Here is a 17544-nt window from a genome sequence, read left to right as displayed (position 1 = left end):
ATGCGCAGCGAAAGGGGGGGTGCGGGCGAAATATGAAAAAAAGGGTGCAAAAAGCAGGTGGGACTTCACACCTCGTGGGATCAAGGCTGGGGTGTTTATATCAGCCCATCTTGCCTGGATTTTATTCTGGTGATGAACGCGTTCTGAAAACAAACAGAACGTTGAGGAAGAAACTTGTGGAGCGAATGACTGTTTTTTTGGTTGCTAAGCCATCTGTTCCACTCCAGCAGTTCACCGAGGGCTCCGCCATCTCTCTCGATCTGCCTGCATGTGTTTTCGCGTGGGTGGCTGTCTCTGGCTGGCGTGGCGGGGGGGGGGATTGGGGGGGGGGTTTTTTTAACTCAGCTGCTTTAAGCAATTTACTTGAGAAGGGAGGAAGAAAGTTGGCTGCGGCAGTGTACACAAACATACCTGGCAGAGACCAAGCCTAGGAGTGAGAGTGTGTGGTATGTTTGCTTTCTGTGTGAGTGCAAGGCATTTGTGCATGTGTTTGGGAGATTCAGGACCACAGTCACAGGATGCGGTTTACATCAGGATAAGGAAACACACCTCCACAGCTCTGCAGCTGCAGGGCTGGTCAGTGCATGGCAAACCTGCCTGCAGGTGGGGGCAAAGATGTCATGCATGTCAAGGAGGAGCAGTAAAATGACATGCAAGGAGAATGTATGTGGGTGGGCAACAACAGGGTGTCACCCAGTGGGGTGAGAAAGGGGAGGTGGAGGTGCAAGCCAGTGAGAGGGGAGAGCTGCGTGGCGCACACTGGAAGCAATGTGGCCAAGGTGCAGAAGGAGGTGAAGCCCATGGTCAGTCCATCAATGCACAGGAACTCAGCTTTCCCATCTTCGTGCTTGTCCATCCCACAGCAGTCTCCTTCTTCTCCTCCTCCACCATACAGGCCCTGCAACCCCAATTGCATTGAAGTGGTGAAGGGTGGTGAAAGCTAATGACCTCTGCGTATTCATTACCTGGAACCAGGCTGTGAAGATCTTCTATCCCCACACCTTTCCCCATCCCAGCCCTCACTCTTACCCTTCGTTGCTCCTTGCCAGACAAGGCAGGGTTGCCATAGCAGCTCACAGCTTCCACTGTCCTACCTCTCAGGAGGACAGACAGCAGCAGTAAAAAAAGATGAGTTGCAGGAAGAAACCTATGGCCTATTTGGTCTTCTGGGAACAACAGCTGGGACTCCTTTGGTAACCTTCTGAGCCTGGTGGTAGTCACCACAGAGCATCCAGGTGTCATACTGAGGGAGAGCTCCTAACGATTGGACATGAATGATGCTCCTGACCCACACATGGTCTTGTCCAGCTGCTGGGTTGTATTCAGTGGTGCCCTCTTCTGAAAGCTAAACTGTGCTATGACAGCCTTTAATAAAGAAGGGGTCTCCAGACCACTCCTAGCTAGCAGTGCAGACACCCTCCACACTGAATCGTACCTCTCCAGGAATCTTCATTCCTCTCTCCCTGTCATGCAGACATGCTGCTGCACTGCAGAAGCAAATAGAGCATCAGGCTTCATCCCAAAAGCAGCTGGGTGAGTTGAATGCCACCCTTGCCTGCTCTAAGCGGTGTAGTTTAGGGAATGCGCTCAATTGTTTTGTACAACCGTTGGTGTCCTCTGAAAAGATGGCACTCTATTTTGAGGATAGTATTTTTTACTTACATGTTTTTAAGCATTCCTTCCTTAGAACAAAATTCTAGAACTTTGATCCACTCCGAGATAGCCATTCTTATATTTTTACTGTTGTTACATCCTGGTGCACCTTTTCAAACCTCTTTGACACAAACACTTCAGTGGGCTTTATTTATGTGACTCAGGGCCTTTACATGCTTCCCGTGCCCCATTCCCCCTCAACAAATAGAAAACCACCCCAAACACCATAACTGTCCAGTCCCATCAGAAAAAAAACAAAACAAAACCAACAACCCATGACCTTAAGATTAAGAATCATCACAGCTCTGTGGGATTTGGCAGATCTTAGCTCTGTCATAGACCTATGGGGAAAACCACACCCTTCTTCTTTAGCTTTAAGATACCGGTGGCAATGATGCCTCTCCCTCTGCCTCCCTCAGGGTCCCAGGCTTGTGGAGCGATATCATTGCATGCACTCAACTTCTTGCCTCTTTCGAATAGTGGTCTCTTCGTGCTGCTGGAGACAGATCACAAAGAAGTGTAGTGCCTAGTGATGGCACATCAGTGCTCAAGGCTGGGCTAACCTCAATAGTTAGCTACCCAAAAAGTGGGTGAAAACCTCCAGAGCCAAGGTGCTCTGGAGCTAAGACCCCATGCAGGAAAGCAGGCAGTGTGACCAACACAATCGTGGTAAGAGCAGCAACAGAATCTCCTGCTACACTTCCTACAGCTGGCCCCAGATCAGGTACTCCCTCCACTTTGATCACAGAAATTCTGCTTTTGGAGTGGAGGTACCTTTGCACAGTTGCATCACAATTATCTGGGCATGGAACTGCAGCTGATGCTGTGCGCAGAGCTACCACTGGGACAGAGGCAACCCTTACTTGAAGGTTAGCAGAGTTTCTCATTCTCATGTGTCAGGACAGATGAAGCATGCCCTGCGGAGACAGGATGGGTACCAACCATGAGCTTTGTCACTCCTGGGAATGCAGGCAGAATTATAAGGGAGAGCACAAATCGATAGTGTTAATGGGTGGCCTTACTGACTTCAGCACCAGAGACAGGGACATCAAATTAGATTTAGGAGAAAGCAGTAGGAGAAGAAAAATAAGTGGGTTCTGCTAACAGAAGGCGGAGAGAAAAAAATGGAAGAACAGTTTGGAAGAAGGAAAATCATGAGAAACAGAGGGATGCAAGGTACACAAATGTGATGGGTTGGTTTTTAAACGGAAAGTGGGGTAATCTCCCCATGTTTACGTGGAGTTTGAGAGAACCTGATTGGGATTTATTAGAAAATAAAACTGCTCTAATTGAAAATGAGTGGAGGCAATTTGTATTAATAACGGAAGAAATCATCAAATAATGGAATTGTTTAAAATCTATTAGTTTGCTCCATGCAGTGAGAGGAGGGGGTTGATTATCTTTCAATAGAACATATTAAAAGGAGAGCCCAGCCTGCTGGTACCCTATGCAGATTAAAGATGTAATTTGTTGAAGCAATTTATTTTCTGTTGGGAAGAAGAGGGGAAAATGGAAAAATATAAGAGCTGCAATCAAGTATTGGATTCTTAATTTGAAGACCTACCTCTTATCTGCCTTCTCTCAATCATTAGAAAAAAAATTATTCATTCCTTCATTGAGTTTAAAGCCACAGGAGCAGACAAGGTAGTGGGGGAAAAAAAAAAGATCTCATGAGGAAGCCTGTTACTCACATCTTGATGTTTATATTATTGACAGCAGTTGCTTCAAATCCAAGGCAAATCAACCTTGGGCTGCCTGGAATAGGAGCAGGTAGAGTTTAGAGGTCAGCACTGAGGTGCTGTCTATCTAATCCTTCCCGAGGACAAAAGGAACATGTTGCTAAACTGGAGATTAATTCAGAGCTGCTTCATTCATTCATTCATTCTGTCTCTGTGCTAATCTGGCCCTTACAAAGCAGAGTGAGGGAATGACAAATGATTCTAGTATTCACATTTATAGTCCCTTCCAATCCATGGGAATTCAGGTGCCTAAATAGGAAGTAGGCACTTGATTATGTGCCTGATTGTGGCATTCTCCCTTGTCCTGTGATTTGCCTGACATGCCCACTGAAAAGGCCTTGCAGGGTGGTGCTTTTGCTGTTCTTTGGTTTTTTCAGATGAAGGCCTAGATCCCTTTTTGCCCTTTTTGTTCTGCCTCCATTGTGACACCTTGACCCAGTATCATCGCAGGAACCTGACAGGACTCCATGAACTCTTCTTGACTCTTTCTTCCTTGTGTCATCTGCTCATGCTCTTTGCATGGCTGTATCCAGGCACCTCATCTTGTAGTTCCACACAGGTCTTGGCTTGTAGGCAACAGAGCATGAAGTCCTGTCACGCTTGAGTCACCTTTGGAAGTCCAACCTCGCAATCAAAAGCTATCAGAAGAGCACCATTATAAAGGGGCGGAGTGAGGGAAGAGAACAATCAAAGACAATGAGGTGGTTTTACAACAGTCACAGTACTGAACACAAAACCAGGGGACGAAGAGGCCAGCCAGAAGAAGTCCTCACTCTGCTCATCATGTTTCATTGTTCTCCAGCTCCGAGCTTACGTATTGTTCTTGAGCTGGCTGTGAATTGGAGGAGGAAAATTTCTGGCTTGTCCCAGGGTAGAAGCAGATTTTTTTTGCAAATTGTTTGTTGCAATCTGCTTGGTGCCCAAAACACTATGTTGATAGGAGACATTGCAAATAATTTTTCCTAATTTTCCTAAAATAAATAGCCTAATTCTTCCTTGGAAAACAGTAGACAAGGTAAAATGGAGATATCAAATTGCAATTTCAGGTGTTTTAAGAAAACTATCTGAGGATTCAAGATGAATTTAGTACTGCAAAGACCACAGCTAAGAGTCTTGATTGTGAGAATCCATTACATCCCATAAAGAGGATAAAAGCCATTAGAGAAGGTATAAAGAAAACAACTATAGGTATGGTTGCAGTGGGTCTAAAACAGGGAAGCCAAAGCAAAAACGTTTGCTGCTGAGAAATCTATGCTGAGAGGAAGCTTGTGGTGCGGTTCAGAGCTAGGGTCTTAGTCTCAACCTCAGCCAGAAAGCAGGGCTAGGGTTCATCACAAGACAGAGTGTAGATTTCCTGTTGCACTGGGTCTGGGACAGAGCTGCCAACACACTATGTGTTCTGCCAAGAGAGCTCTGTGTAAAATAAGGACTTTTTACACATACACTTTGCTATGGAATTATTTCCACATAGTAACATCTTTTATATATTTTTTCTACCTAGGTGCTTTGACGAACACTCCATTCTTCTGTGTTCTTCATGCCTCTGTACCTTAACACCTACTGATTTCTTCATTTTTGCATCTTTCTTTTACATCTGTTCTGCATAGGGACAATACAACAATATCATCTACTTGCAGGGAAGAAATTTTTATTTCCTCTCTTTCTCACTACGAGAGGCTCCTTAGCATATCATATTAAAGTGGGTCTCGGGCAGAGAGTGTCTCCCCACCTTCAAGAAAACTCAGTCAGTTTTTCCTACTTTCTAACACAACCACAAACTCTTTAACAATCTGTCCAGAGTCTTTCTAAATAGGGATCACTCAAGCGTATTTGTGCACTCTACTGCTTCTCCAGGTACAGTGATTGACAGCCGCTTTCGTTCAAAGTTAGTAAAATACAACAGTTCAGAGACCAAGAAATTAAACAAACTTCAGGCTGAGGCTTGTTTTTCTGAAAAGATTTCCCCATAGTTAATTTACCTAAAGCAGAAGCAATAGCAAAGATAAAAGTAACTCACCCATACTTTTGAGACTGGACCAGGTTACTGGGTGAACAAATGGAAGCAGCTCTGTGGACTACATCTTTTTTTCCCCTATGGATTCAGTAGCCATACAACTTCATACCAGCACACTGATATGTTGCATATACACAAGCTTCTTCAGGAACACATGCTAGAATATAACTACATAACCCCTACCCCCACCTTCTCAGTCACAATTGCAGTAACCTACACCTTCAGAGCGCAGCATTCAGTAGTATTGACTAGTGTCAGGGCCCTGAGTGCACTAATGAACCTTAATGGCCCTGAGCAGCCTCACCTGAGCCTTCCACCCACACATCCCCTGCCCATGGCCCAAGAGAACTATTAAAGGTCTGTCCAAGCACCTAGTTTTGTTGCACTGTTGTTGTATTGCTCCTGAGTGGATTTGAGGTCTGTTTGATCATCTTGGTTTACCTAAATTTATTAATAGATCTTGTTGCTGTCACTACACCCGGGTAGCAATATCAAGTAGGGTGGTATCTTACCCTAGTCTGTGGGGTCACTGTCTTGCCTAAGTTAATGTTATGCTTGGCTCCTGATTCATCTTTTTTTCATGGAGCAGTCCTGCTCTTTTTGCTCCCTGGCAATTGGCATTTACCTTTTTCTCCAGCCATAATAAACACATATATGCTACTCTTACCTGTCTAGTGAGCACAGCATCACCTGAGAATAAAGGAGGAGAGGAAACTGTCAGTATTACAAGGTGATTAGAAACACACTTATACTTGGTTTTCTGCAAACTGGTGGGTATTTATTCTTCATGAACACAAACAAATGTAAGTACTCTCACTATACTCCCACCAAATCCTTTCTCCATCATTAAGCACATGCCTGCAAACATAAGGTAACACAATTATTGTGGTGCATTGTACTGATCTTGCTTTGCTAGGTGTAGTGGGTAACTATACCCTTGTTTTTCCTTTTCTCTGCACTTCTTTGTGTGGGAGGGAAAAAGATGGATCCTGATATCAAGACTAGGGAGGTGGATCAAAATGACTGTGGGTAAAGGTACATGGGTCTGTGGCAGCCTTTGACATTTCTTGATTACACACATACATTGCTGCTCGTAGTCACCCAGCCAAAGTGGGAATCTTGATACAATCTTCCTCCTATCTCTGGTGTTTGACAGATGCACAGTCAAACAGCGCAGAACAAAATGCACTGCTCCCAAAATCATTCACTTTCTTTGTCTGAGTAATTTAGAATTGTTTCCCTAGAAAGTCCTTTACAAAAAGCACTTCTCTTGCTTATTCCTCTCTTTCCTTTTCTCAAAGACTCTTCAATGCCTAGAAAACTCTGAAGATCCACAGACACCGTCCTTTGAGGTCACATCTACACAGAACACGTCCAGGACAGTCTAAGCACAGTTCTTAGGCTGCCCACCCGGCAATTGTTAGCCCACTCCTGAGCTTGGCTGTGGCTTGTTCAAATCAGAATTCTCAGTGATATGAAGTTCATGCCTGGCTTGAGGGAGAGCCAATGCCAAGGGTCTTTATATGGCCCCTTGCTGGAGTAGGGGAGAGGAGACTTTAACTATCCAAGTATAATCTGCTTCAGGCAACTTGGATTTGCCAATTAACACGTTAAGTCTATGGTAGCTTGACGAATGCATAGAGGGCCAGCTCAATCTTTTAAACTAGTTACAGACATCCAGAGCAAATCCTACTCATTCTCCTCACCTCTCTTCACCTCCTGCAAAGGAGCACCATCCATCCTGCTTTTGGATGCTCAGTAGACCAAGCTAGTAGAGGGATAGCAGAGATGGCTTTGACAACTCATTTACACAGTGTCTCAAAAACAAATCTTGGCAGAGGATTCTGTTGACCCCTGCAATACAGCCAAGAGGGAATGCCAGAATGTGTATTTCAAACTTTCTCCTTCCTTTGCTCCATTTAGTGCTTCACATCTGTTTCTTGGGGGCAGAAGAAAGTAAGTCTTGCCCTCTGTCCTTTGCTAGGTATATGCCTTAGTGTGGGTCCATGTGCACTGCGCAGAGAGACGCTTTGCTAAAGATTAAAAAAAATCCTTGAAAAGGAGCAGAGCGAAAGACAGAAATGACAGATTTTTTGATCAGGATGGTTGAACCTGAGATAACTGATGTTGTCAATGCTGGAAAGAGCAGTCAGGCTGAGCTGGGGAGACAAAAAGAGGGATGGTAGGGGCTAGGGCTAGGGATCAGGGAGGAAAGAGTCCATGTATCTCAGCTAATGCTCTCTGGCAGAGTAGCAACGCTAATGGATATTAAAAGTGTCAGCTTCAAGATTTAGCAAAATGGTACCTTTCCTGATGCATCTCATCCTGGCACACAGAGCCCAAAGCAGAGGAGAAATTAGGTCCAACCGACTGTATGTGCTGAGTACGGGCTTGCCCTTTCTCTTGTCAGAGACCTTACTCCAGTGACTCTACATCCCATGATAACAACCCTATACAGTGCTGTTTGCTAGCACCGTGCCTGTTTCAAAGTGGGAAGCCATTCTCCAACACTCACACAGATCTGCTCTCGTCCTCTGTGCCCAGCCATGCCTTGACCTTGAGAAGAACAGAGAGACATGTGCATCCCTCAAATGGAAGGAGAAAGTTTGAGTATGGAGTCATCTTCCCCTGCCCCATGGAGTAGAGTGAGGTGGAGACATGGCAGGAGTGGCCAGCTGCTGGCTGAAGCTCTGTGGGTTGGGTCTTTCCAGCCTGTTCTGGTGGCAATACCATCCTCAGTCAGGTATGAGTTGCCTCTCTGCTCTGTGGCAGAGCCCTAGCAAATGAGATAATTCCATTCCCCAGCCCTTGGAGACCCTCTGTGGACGAATGGTGAAAGGAAGGAATTCACTTGCCTTTCCCCACTGAGCATATGGGACAGCACTGCACACAAGGATAAAGGGAAAGGAAAGAGCATTTAGGTAAAGGTGGAGCAATGTACCCTTTGCTAGTCCTACCCACTCCCCGCAGTCCACTCTGCCCTCCCATTGTGTCTGTGGTGGGTTTTTTTTGGGCGGAGCAGTGATGTCTGATTTGGGTGCTGGAAGGGAATGCTAATGAAGGGGTAAGTATGATGCCACAACCCTCTCCTGCTCATAGTGACACTAGGTTTCACCCTCATCTATCCATACCCAGACCTCAGTCTCCAGAGTGCCAAAGAAAAGACACAGAATTTGTCCTTCTACTGCTAAGCAGCCACAGCCTGGCCTGAGAGAGTTGGACTCCATCTCCCTCCCAGGTTTTCCTTGGCTGTGTTATGATTTGATCCATCTTTTCGCCAAGTGGCTGACTGCCACACTGCCAGCGCTGGAGATGGATGCTCTTGTTACCCAGCCAGCTAGGGAGCATCGCCCCTGGGGCTCTGGCCAGTCAGGTTGTCAGTGACCCAAGCAATGTGGTTTTTCCTTTGCAAGCTTACTCACAGGTAAAGAGCAAACCTGCAGGCACCTTACTGTCTTCCTCTGGGCTAGAAAGGAGCAGCGTGCACAGAAATGTCTCACACCTTCCTTGTGCTAATGCCCACTGTGTCAGAAGCTGCCACCCTAAATACTCCAAATTACTAAATTATTGACACTGACAAATCTTCCCTTACTTTAACTCACATCTCTTTTCCTTCCACTCAGGCTTATATTTAGGGTTGAGGGGGCTGGAGAGGGAGGGAGGTTAACTCCAACTCTGTCATGATGGCCAAGGCCTGGGGTCCGATGGGCATTTGGGGCATGCATCTTGATGGCAGATAAACCAAACCAGTGTGGCAGTGAGGTTCCCCAGAGGCAGCCTGAAAATTCTCTCCTACTTTCCCTGCCTACCTCCTCATTGCAGTGAAGCAGAAGCCAGAGCGGCCAGGAGACAGCCAAGCACAGTCCCACTGAAGAGCTCAGGAGAGAGATAAGGAAAAAGAGGGATTGGAAAAACTTGAGAAAAGTGTAAAAGCAAGGGGCAAATAGGAAGGAAAATATGCGTGAGTAGAGGTTAGGCTCTCCATAAAGTGAATCAAATTGTAATTGTGCTTATGATAAAGAAAATAGCTGTGAATCTGCAGTCTGCCCTCTCAGTTTTGTTTCTTAGGGTTATTCTCAGTAGCCCCAAGAAGAATAACAGTGTCATTGCATGCAGGCACTGTGCAGCTGTAACAAGCACCTTACCCCAAAGAGCTTTCAGCTTTGTAGATAAGGCAACCCAAGGAGTAGTGAGAGGGTTACTCCAGTATAATGTCCCATTTAATATAGGCCACATAAGGAAAAGGTAAAGGTGAAATAGCTAACCCCCAGCAACACTGGGAGGTCTGAGGCTCAGCTCTTCACAGGTGAATTCATTGCCTTCTAATTCAAGGTGAAGTCTTGGCCTTCAGGTGTTCAAGAGGTAAGGGAGTGAAAAATCCTTCTTGCCTTTAAGAGAATTTCTGAAGGGGCTGTTAGGATCTAGTTCCTCCTGGCAGTCAAAACCTCTCTTGGTAACGAGGTGGTTTCCTCCTGCATCGTATTCTATGCTCTGCTCTGATGAGTGGCAATACAGGTTGAGGCTCAAATGATCAGGCAAAAGGGGCATGCACAGCAACACCACTAAATAAACACAAACCCTGCCTTCCCTGGTACAGATCTCTCTGTGGATCTGGCTGCTTTCTTCTCACTTTTTCCTTCATTTGTTCTTCCTTGCTAATCTTCTCTTTCAGTCCTAATCTTGTCTATACTTCCTGCTCCCAGTATACCCATACTCTAGGTCTAAGCAGCACTTGAGCTGTACCCCAAAGTCAGCCTTATGGAACAGAGACTGCTGCAGTGCTTGAGGTCTCCTGATCAAAAACACACTGGAAGATAAGGCAAGAACAGATGTACTAATTGGGCTTCTCCTCAGTTTTACAAGCTCTGCCACCATCTCCTGTCTCCCTGATGCATTGGGATCGGGGGCATTTGTCCTATATGTTCCCCCTGATGCAAAGTCTGGTTCTCACCGATAGATCTGTGTGGCTGTGAGTTAACCGGGCCATGGAGTTTGGGAAGGAGACCCAGACCTTCCCTTCCCTCACCCTTTCTGGGCAGCTGCAGAGCTGGGCTGGTAGCACAATCAGCCTTGGGTGGTAGCACACAGCCTTGGAGCTCAGTGCAAGATGGAAGGAGGGTTCACTCTCACATCCATCCTTATATCTCATCTTGTTTTCTTCATTCTAGGTATTACAGCCTGAATGGGAGAAGAAGGCACAGGGATTTGAGTCTCTGCAACAGTAGGGAAACAGATTTGCGAAGTATCTCTCCCCCAGAAGGCATCTGACCTCCTCACCTCCTCCAAGGCAGAGGATTTAACAAGATGAACTCTCTTAAATGGTTTGCAGAAGGAATCCCAGCTTCCTGATTACGAAGTGGCTTTTTCTAAGATAAATTTACCCTATGTGAAATAGTGCAGATATCCCCTTTAAAATGCACAGACACATACCCCTGTGCTCCCCTGACCACAGACTGCAAAGCCCTAGTGCCTGCTCCCTCATGGCCCCATCTTCTGGGGTGCTCTTCCTCCCAGACCCCTGTCCACACCCTCCTTATTCTGAAGGTGTCCCTCCCCAAAGCCCTTCCCAGCTCTTTACCTGAAGCATCCCTCCTCCTGTTTTTCCTCCATGCCCTTCCTTCATGTCCTATTTCTTCCCCAGACACTTACTTTCTTGCTCCTTCTTCCTCGTGAGCAATTCCACACACTTCCCTTTGTTGCCCATGTATTCCCAACTATAAGGGATGCTTATTCCTAAAAGGAGCAGAGAAAGAAGTCAAAAAAGCCCATGAAATTTGGGTGGACCTGAGGGGTAAAGCCACCTTTCTTCCTACAGAAATAGACATTTTTCCAAAGCCTTAGGGCAAGGACATGCACTGCAGGTGGGGGAAGAGGGACTGGAGCAAGAAGGTGGTATTGAAAGCATTCCTGATGAGGCAAGATGCTGAGCTGGTTTGGGTATTCTGGCTGCAGCAGCATGTAAAATCCCATTATGGCTTTACTATGGTGATTTTAATACATTGAACCCCTCGTTGCTCTGGCTGCCCTGCCAGGCAATCTCTGAAATTCACAGCAACAGGTTTTCAATCTCTTACTAATTCCCAGCTGACAGGAGCAACCTGCCTGCTCTGGAGAAGGCAGAGGAAATATGTAGTAGCTTCCAAACCTATCTAGAGGACAGAAGCTTTCTTCTCCTTCTTTCTCTACACCAAAGTCCCCAGGGATTTGCTAAAGTTTACTGGGTTGTATCTCATAGCTAAGAGGCTTGAGGTTTTTCAGAAGTGGGTTGAGCTGTGAGCTGTGCAAGTGTGAGAATTTGACATGAAAATGGTAGCCTTGCTTTCTTCTAATTGTACTGCATGACATAGGAACTTTTAGCAGCATGCTTAATGCTTTCTAACAGTTTTTGAGTTCTTGATTTTCCTCAGTGTATATGCTACATCTGCTTCCTTGATGAGTTTGGGAAACAGGCATGAGGAGGTATCATGGAGGAGTCTGTAGCAAAGCTGGGAATCATGGAGGTTTCTGTGGGAAAGATGAGAAGAAACTCTGTGGCAAGATAAACACTGGCCTTTCTTTAAAAAACAAAATGATATTTTCTCTGTGTGATTGCAAAGGGCTAAGCAGAGCTGCCTGTGGTCCATCCATGTTTTGGTCAGGTGCTGGCGAACACAGGATGGCAAGCATTTGGGAGAAGTGAGTTTACAAGCACACCTTATAGGAGTAGAGGTGTCTGAGGCAAGGAGTGCATGAATATGATGCAGATTCTCACCATTTTGTCCTAAGCATCATGATACTTAAAGCCTCAGCACCTGGAGTCAGGGGAGCCAAAAGGTAATTTCAATTCTGATACTGGATACAAAAAGGAAGGAGGTAAGCAAGTTTCTTTCTCTTCTGTGGAACAAAGTATCCTCAAAATATAACTATGCAAGAGTCCCTTTGACATTCACGTTAAATCTTCTGCTTTTTTTAAAGGTCAGTCTTATATTTGGGGAAGTTGGTGATACTTTGGTCTAGCTTGGGAAAGATGAGATGTAGTCAAATGGTAAATGGGTATAAGAAGGTATTGTAATGGAAAAAGAATATGTGTGCATATCCATCTTTGAGTTTCTTGGGTATGCAACCTTTTTCCTTACCAGGACTCATTGCATTTAAAACTGATTATTAGAATTGTTCATGATTGATCTGTGGACTTAGCCATTTGGTACTTTGTTGAGTCTACTTGCAGTTAGTGGGGGCCGGTTAGCTCAGTCAGTTGAGCGTAGCGCTAACAACGTTAAGGTTGCAGGTTCGATTCCCATTCAGTCCCCATGTGTTGCCTGATCTAGTCGAGAGGTGGCATCCCTGGCGGCAGGGAGGCTGGATTAAAATGATCTCTAAGGTCCCTTCCAGCTTAGGCCATTCTATGATTCTATGATCCATTCATTCATTGGTTTGGGTTGGAAGGGACCTTTAAAGATATCTAGTCCACTTCATCTGCCGTGGGCAGGGACTTCTTTCACTAGTTCAGGTTGCTCAAAGCCCCATCCAACCTGATCATGAACACTTCCAATAATGGGGCATTTGCAACTTCTCTGGACAACCTGTGCCTGTGTCTCACCACCTTCATCATGAAAAATGTCTTCCTTATGTGCAGTCTAAATCTACCTTCTTTCAAACTGCTGCCCCTTGTCCTTTCACTACAGGCCTTGGTAAAAAGTCTTTCTCTGTCTTCCTTATAAGTCTCCTTTAAGTATTGGAAGGCTGCAATAAGGTGTCCCCAGAGCCTTCTCTTGTCCAGCCCAAACAACTCTCTCCCCCTCTCACAGGGGACATGTTCTATCCCTCTAATTTGTGGCCCTCCTTTGGACCCACTTGAGCAGGTACCTGTCTTTCTTGTGCTCAGGGCTCCAGAGCTGAACACAGCACTGCAGCTGAGGGTCTCAGAAGAGGAGAGGGGCAGAACCACCTCCCTCAACCTGCTGGCCACACTGCTTCTGATGCAGCCCAGGCTTTCCAGGCTGCAAGAGGTCATTCCTGGCTCATATTCAACTTTTAATCCACTAGTATCCCCAAGTCCTTCTCTGCAGTGTGGATGTCAAACAGTTCACTCAGTCTGTACTGCTATTTGCTGTTGCCACAACCCAGGTACAGGATCTTGCACTTGGCCTTGTTGAACTTTATGATGCTCACATGAGCCACTTCTCAAACCTAGTAAGGTCCCTCTGGATGTCATCCCTTCCCACTAGGGTGTCACCTGCATCACTCAGTTTGGTGTCATCTGCAAACTTGCTGAGGTTGTATTCAATCCCACTCTCTACATCATTAATGATGATATTAAATAATATTGGTCTCAGGACATAGAGACCACTCGTTACTGCTTGTCTACTATTAATTGGCTACTGGTTATCTACACACACCCATGTGTTGTCTACTGTTACATGAATTTTAACTACATCAGAATAAAGATATCAATTTGGAGACACCACAATCTGTGAGAGGTGAAGGTGTGCATATCTGGTTCAGAGTCAGTTGGCATTTCCAGGAACCTCTGAGTGCCCTTCTTCCCCACAGCACGTGGCTCTGAGCTGCTTGCTTCCCCCTGTCCCTTTCCACTGCCTCTTTTGAAGTCCCTCTAGCCTCTTTGTGTGTGAAGCACAATTTCTTCTGCTGAATGCCCTCTGGAGAGAAGGCCAAGCAGCCCATTAGCTCCTGGATATTGAAATAACAGCTCCAGAGCACAGTGGTGCAGCTGGTGAGGAAAGAGCAAGGAAAACAGAGCTCTGTACAACAGAGCCCTTGTACACTATAATCAGGATTTCAGACTTGCCAGCTCTCCCTCTTCTTCCCTCCCCTGATACCTTGCTGTTTATTCTGGGTCCCATTATTGGCTCCCATTTTTGTATTTTCCCAGTCCTGTATCACCTCAAGGCCAAGCATAATCACTCCCCACGGACAGCCCCTAATATCCTTTCTTGTGAAGAAAGGCCAAGAGAGTTGTGGTTGTTCAGGCTCTGGGGCTATCTGTGGTGCAGATTTGGAGGGTTGTCTCTCACTGTCCCACCGAGAGCCACAGGATCCTTTCCGTGCAGAAAGTGAGAATGTGCGGAGCTGTCTCTGTCACTCTTCCACTGAGAGCTGGTCCTGGAAACCCTGTGGGAATTTGGGGTGTTTTTCCCAGTCAGAAGGCAGCAGGCAACAGGCAAATCACTGTTATCTGTGTCTCTTCTTTCTCAGGGAGGGCTGCATGTCTTTTTTATTTAGGTAATAACAGGCTTTTGGCAGCGCAGCCAGCACAAACTCAAGCTGCAGGTGAGCAGCAGGAGCTGAAGAGATTGGCTCAGGTTTAGTAACTCAGTTTCCACTGATAATAGGAGTTTTTCCCAGAGCTCTGCCAAGGCAATCTGAGGCTGTCCAGGGAGCAGGAGAGCAGGAGAGGCAGCATCCCTCTTCAGGCAAAGGGAAGAAGGGGGTTTGCTGAAGGTGAGAGGACAGTGGCAAGTTTAAGGAGAGGGATGAGCAAAGCACAGAGGGCAGAAGGCACCAGGGGAAAGAGAAGTCAGAGACAGAGGTGAGGTGAAAGGATTAGAGCAGGGAGAAAGTAAAGGATGCAAATGGGGGATTCTGGAAAGAAGCATAGAGTTGGGCAAAGTTGAGAAGCATCAAGTTTTTGATGATGACAGGAAGTCCTAAGAGCAGTATTTCTTGAGGAAACAACATAACTAGCTTTCTGAATACTTTATGCCATGTTGAGAGAAGGGTCAATTACAAGCTCCAAGAAATTCCTGACTGTTACATGACTTTTCAAACAGTTTATACAGAAAGTTTATATTTCTCTCCCTTAAAAAAAAAAAGGCAGAAAAAAAGAACAAGCTTAAACTCAGTCATGGGTTAAGTTTGTTAATGTATCAAAATATTTCAAGCTGTCTCTCCCCAACAAGTCGATTTTAAAACTTCGGTTTTTCCTCTTCCCAAGAAAGAATTGAATACAATTTTCCATGTGCACATTGCACATGTGCCCTTTTCCCCAGTGAGAGGTATCTGAACCTTAAAGGAGACTTTAGTTTACCTGTGAACGTGATTCCAATCAGATGGGCCTTCACTGTCACTTAGAAGCTTGCTGACTAGATAAATATTCATAGAATTGATTAGACATTAATTGCACAAATCACCACCTCTTCAGCCAACCCCAGGAACCTTGCTGCCACCCTCCATACTTAAAGAGGCAGCAGAAAATGTCTTTTCTGTAGGTCCCTTAAGGTCAGCCCAGTTCCTCAGAAAGAAGAGGAGACTGTTAAATGACTCACCTTGCAATGTCCCTTAACACAGTCAGCACAGTCCTTCCCCAAATTCTGCCCCGAGTGAAGAGCTATTCTCCCACTAGTGTAGCCCCCACAGGAAAGGAGCCCTGTTGTCTCTGTAGACCTCACTGCAGTCTGTCCTGCCTCCCTCTCCCCACATACTGCTTGCTGTCCAACTCCACAAGTATTGTCCTTCCCTGGTCTTCTGTGATCTTCATTCTTTCCTTACAGACTGTTTTGCCAGGGTTCTTCTTCAAGGAGAGGGCAAAGCGAGGCATTGGGCTGGGATGCATGTGAACCGCGTGTGTCCCTGTGTATGCACAGATGTGCTTGTGTGTCCGTGACTACAGGTGTGCAGCACAATGCATGCTTTCACACACGTCTATACTTGTGTTTGCACAGATAAAGGGATATATAACTCCACTTATTCAGCAAGGTAGAGGAGCAAAGACCTGCTGTGCTAGCAGAGCATATGGTCCTCTCCCAGCACATGCTATGCTCTTGAGGGCCCAGATATGATGGTCTCCCTGCACCATCTCCACTCTCTCCCTGAAGTGCTGGGCTGGCATGTCTAGCTGTGCTGTGCTTCAACCCTGTGGGAAGAGGAGAGCTGTTGAGACATGGAGTGCCCCTTGGTGGTGTGTCACAGTGGCTGTGGTAAACGTTGCAGGCTGTTCAAGGGATGTCGAACCTTACTTGTTCCTCCCATTTGTGCCGCCCTTACTCTGGAGCTGAGGCGAAAGAAAGCCCTTTTCTCATCACTGCAAGCCCTTCTCTATCAACAACACACACAAGACCCAGACTCCTCCACCCTCCCTGACTCTTCCCTTGCAGTCCCCTCTGTCCCACCATACACAGCCTCCTTGCAGTTAACCCAATTGCATCAGCCTTCAGGAGTGAACGGATGTCTGTGCACAGGCTCCCACACACAGGAATGTGAGAACCTGGGACAGGCCACATTCATCTTCATCGCAGGGAGGCAGCAAGATTGGAAATGGCATGGCAAGATGAGACTGCTGCACGCCCCTGTCACAGGTGCTTAGAGCAGAGCCATTGCAGATGTGACAGCAGTGACACTCCATGAAACCCTGATCAGGTCTCAACCCCAGTCTGCCTGGGCTTCGTTCAGCTCCCCCCAGACTGTCCCTCTGTTGGGCTGGAGACAGAAGAACAAGGTGCAACGGAGAAGTCACAGTGCCTTTGACAGCTGTCTTGCTCTCTAGCTTTGTGCTCTGGGCTTTCTGTGTGAAATGCATGTTCAAAGAAAGTTGTAAGAGGGAGAAAGCACGGTGACAGGTCCCCTACCATCAGGTAATGAGTTGCTTTCCAGTCACCATCTCCATAAGGGATGGGAGACAGGAGGAACTTTTCCTGTTGTACCCACAACTCCGACTGCACCATTCAAACTAGCTCCAGCACAGCGGGGCTGTGCTTCTTTCCATACAAGTGACCAGTCTCAGAGGGCATGAAGACTGGCTCCCATCCCTCTCAGGCCCTTGTAACAGACTTCTCTTCCTCCAGATTTATGATACAAACTGGCAGAACTGTCAACCCCTCTTGGTGGCAATCCCAGCACTGCAATGGAGGGGTGAGATGTGGAAGCTCACATGGCATATCTTGGAGGGAGTTGAAAGATTGACAGTCCGACTCCAGGTAACTCTGTTCAGCTAGCAGAAAACAGCTGCTTGGTTTTCCCTTTGCACTGAAGGGTGTGTGAACCATGGCTCAGCAGTTTCTGGCCTGCTAGGAATGGACAGTATCTCAAATGGGTGCTCCCACCCCCTCCACCGAACACCACTCCTGGCCAACTCGCCTTCCCACAGGCCTCCATTCGCTCATAAGCTCCCATCACCAAGGGCATTCACCTCCTGGAAAAAGA

This window comes from Apaloderma vittatum, unplaced genomic scaffold, assembly GCF_000703405.1.
Source record: "Apaloderma vittatum isolate BGI_N311 unplaced genomic scaffold, ASM70340v1 scaffold5184, whole genome shotgun sequence".
NCBI classification, from domain to species: domain Eukaryota; kingdom Metazoa; phylum Chordata; class Aves; order Trogoniformes; family Trogonidae; genus Apaloderma; species Apaloderma vittatum.
The sequence above is the reverse complement of the archived record's forward strand: the minus strand, read 5'-3'. Positions refer to the sequence as shown.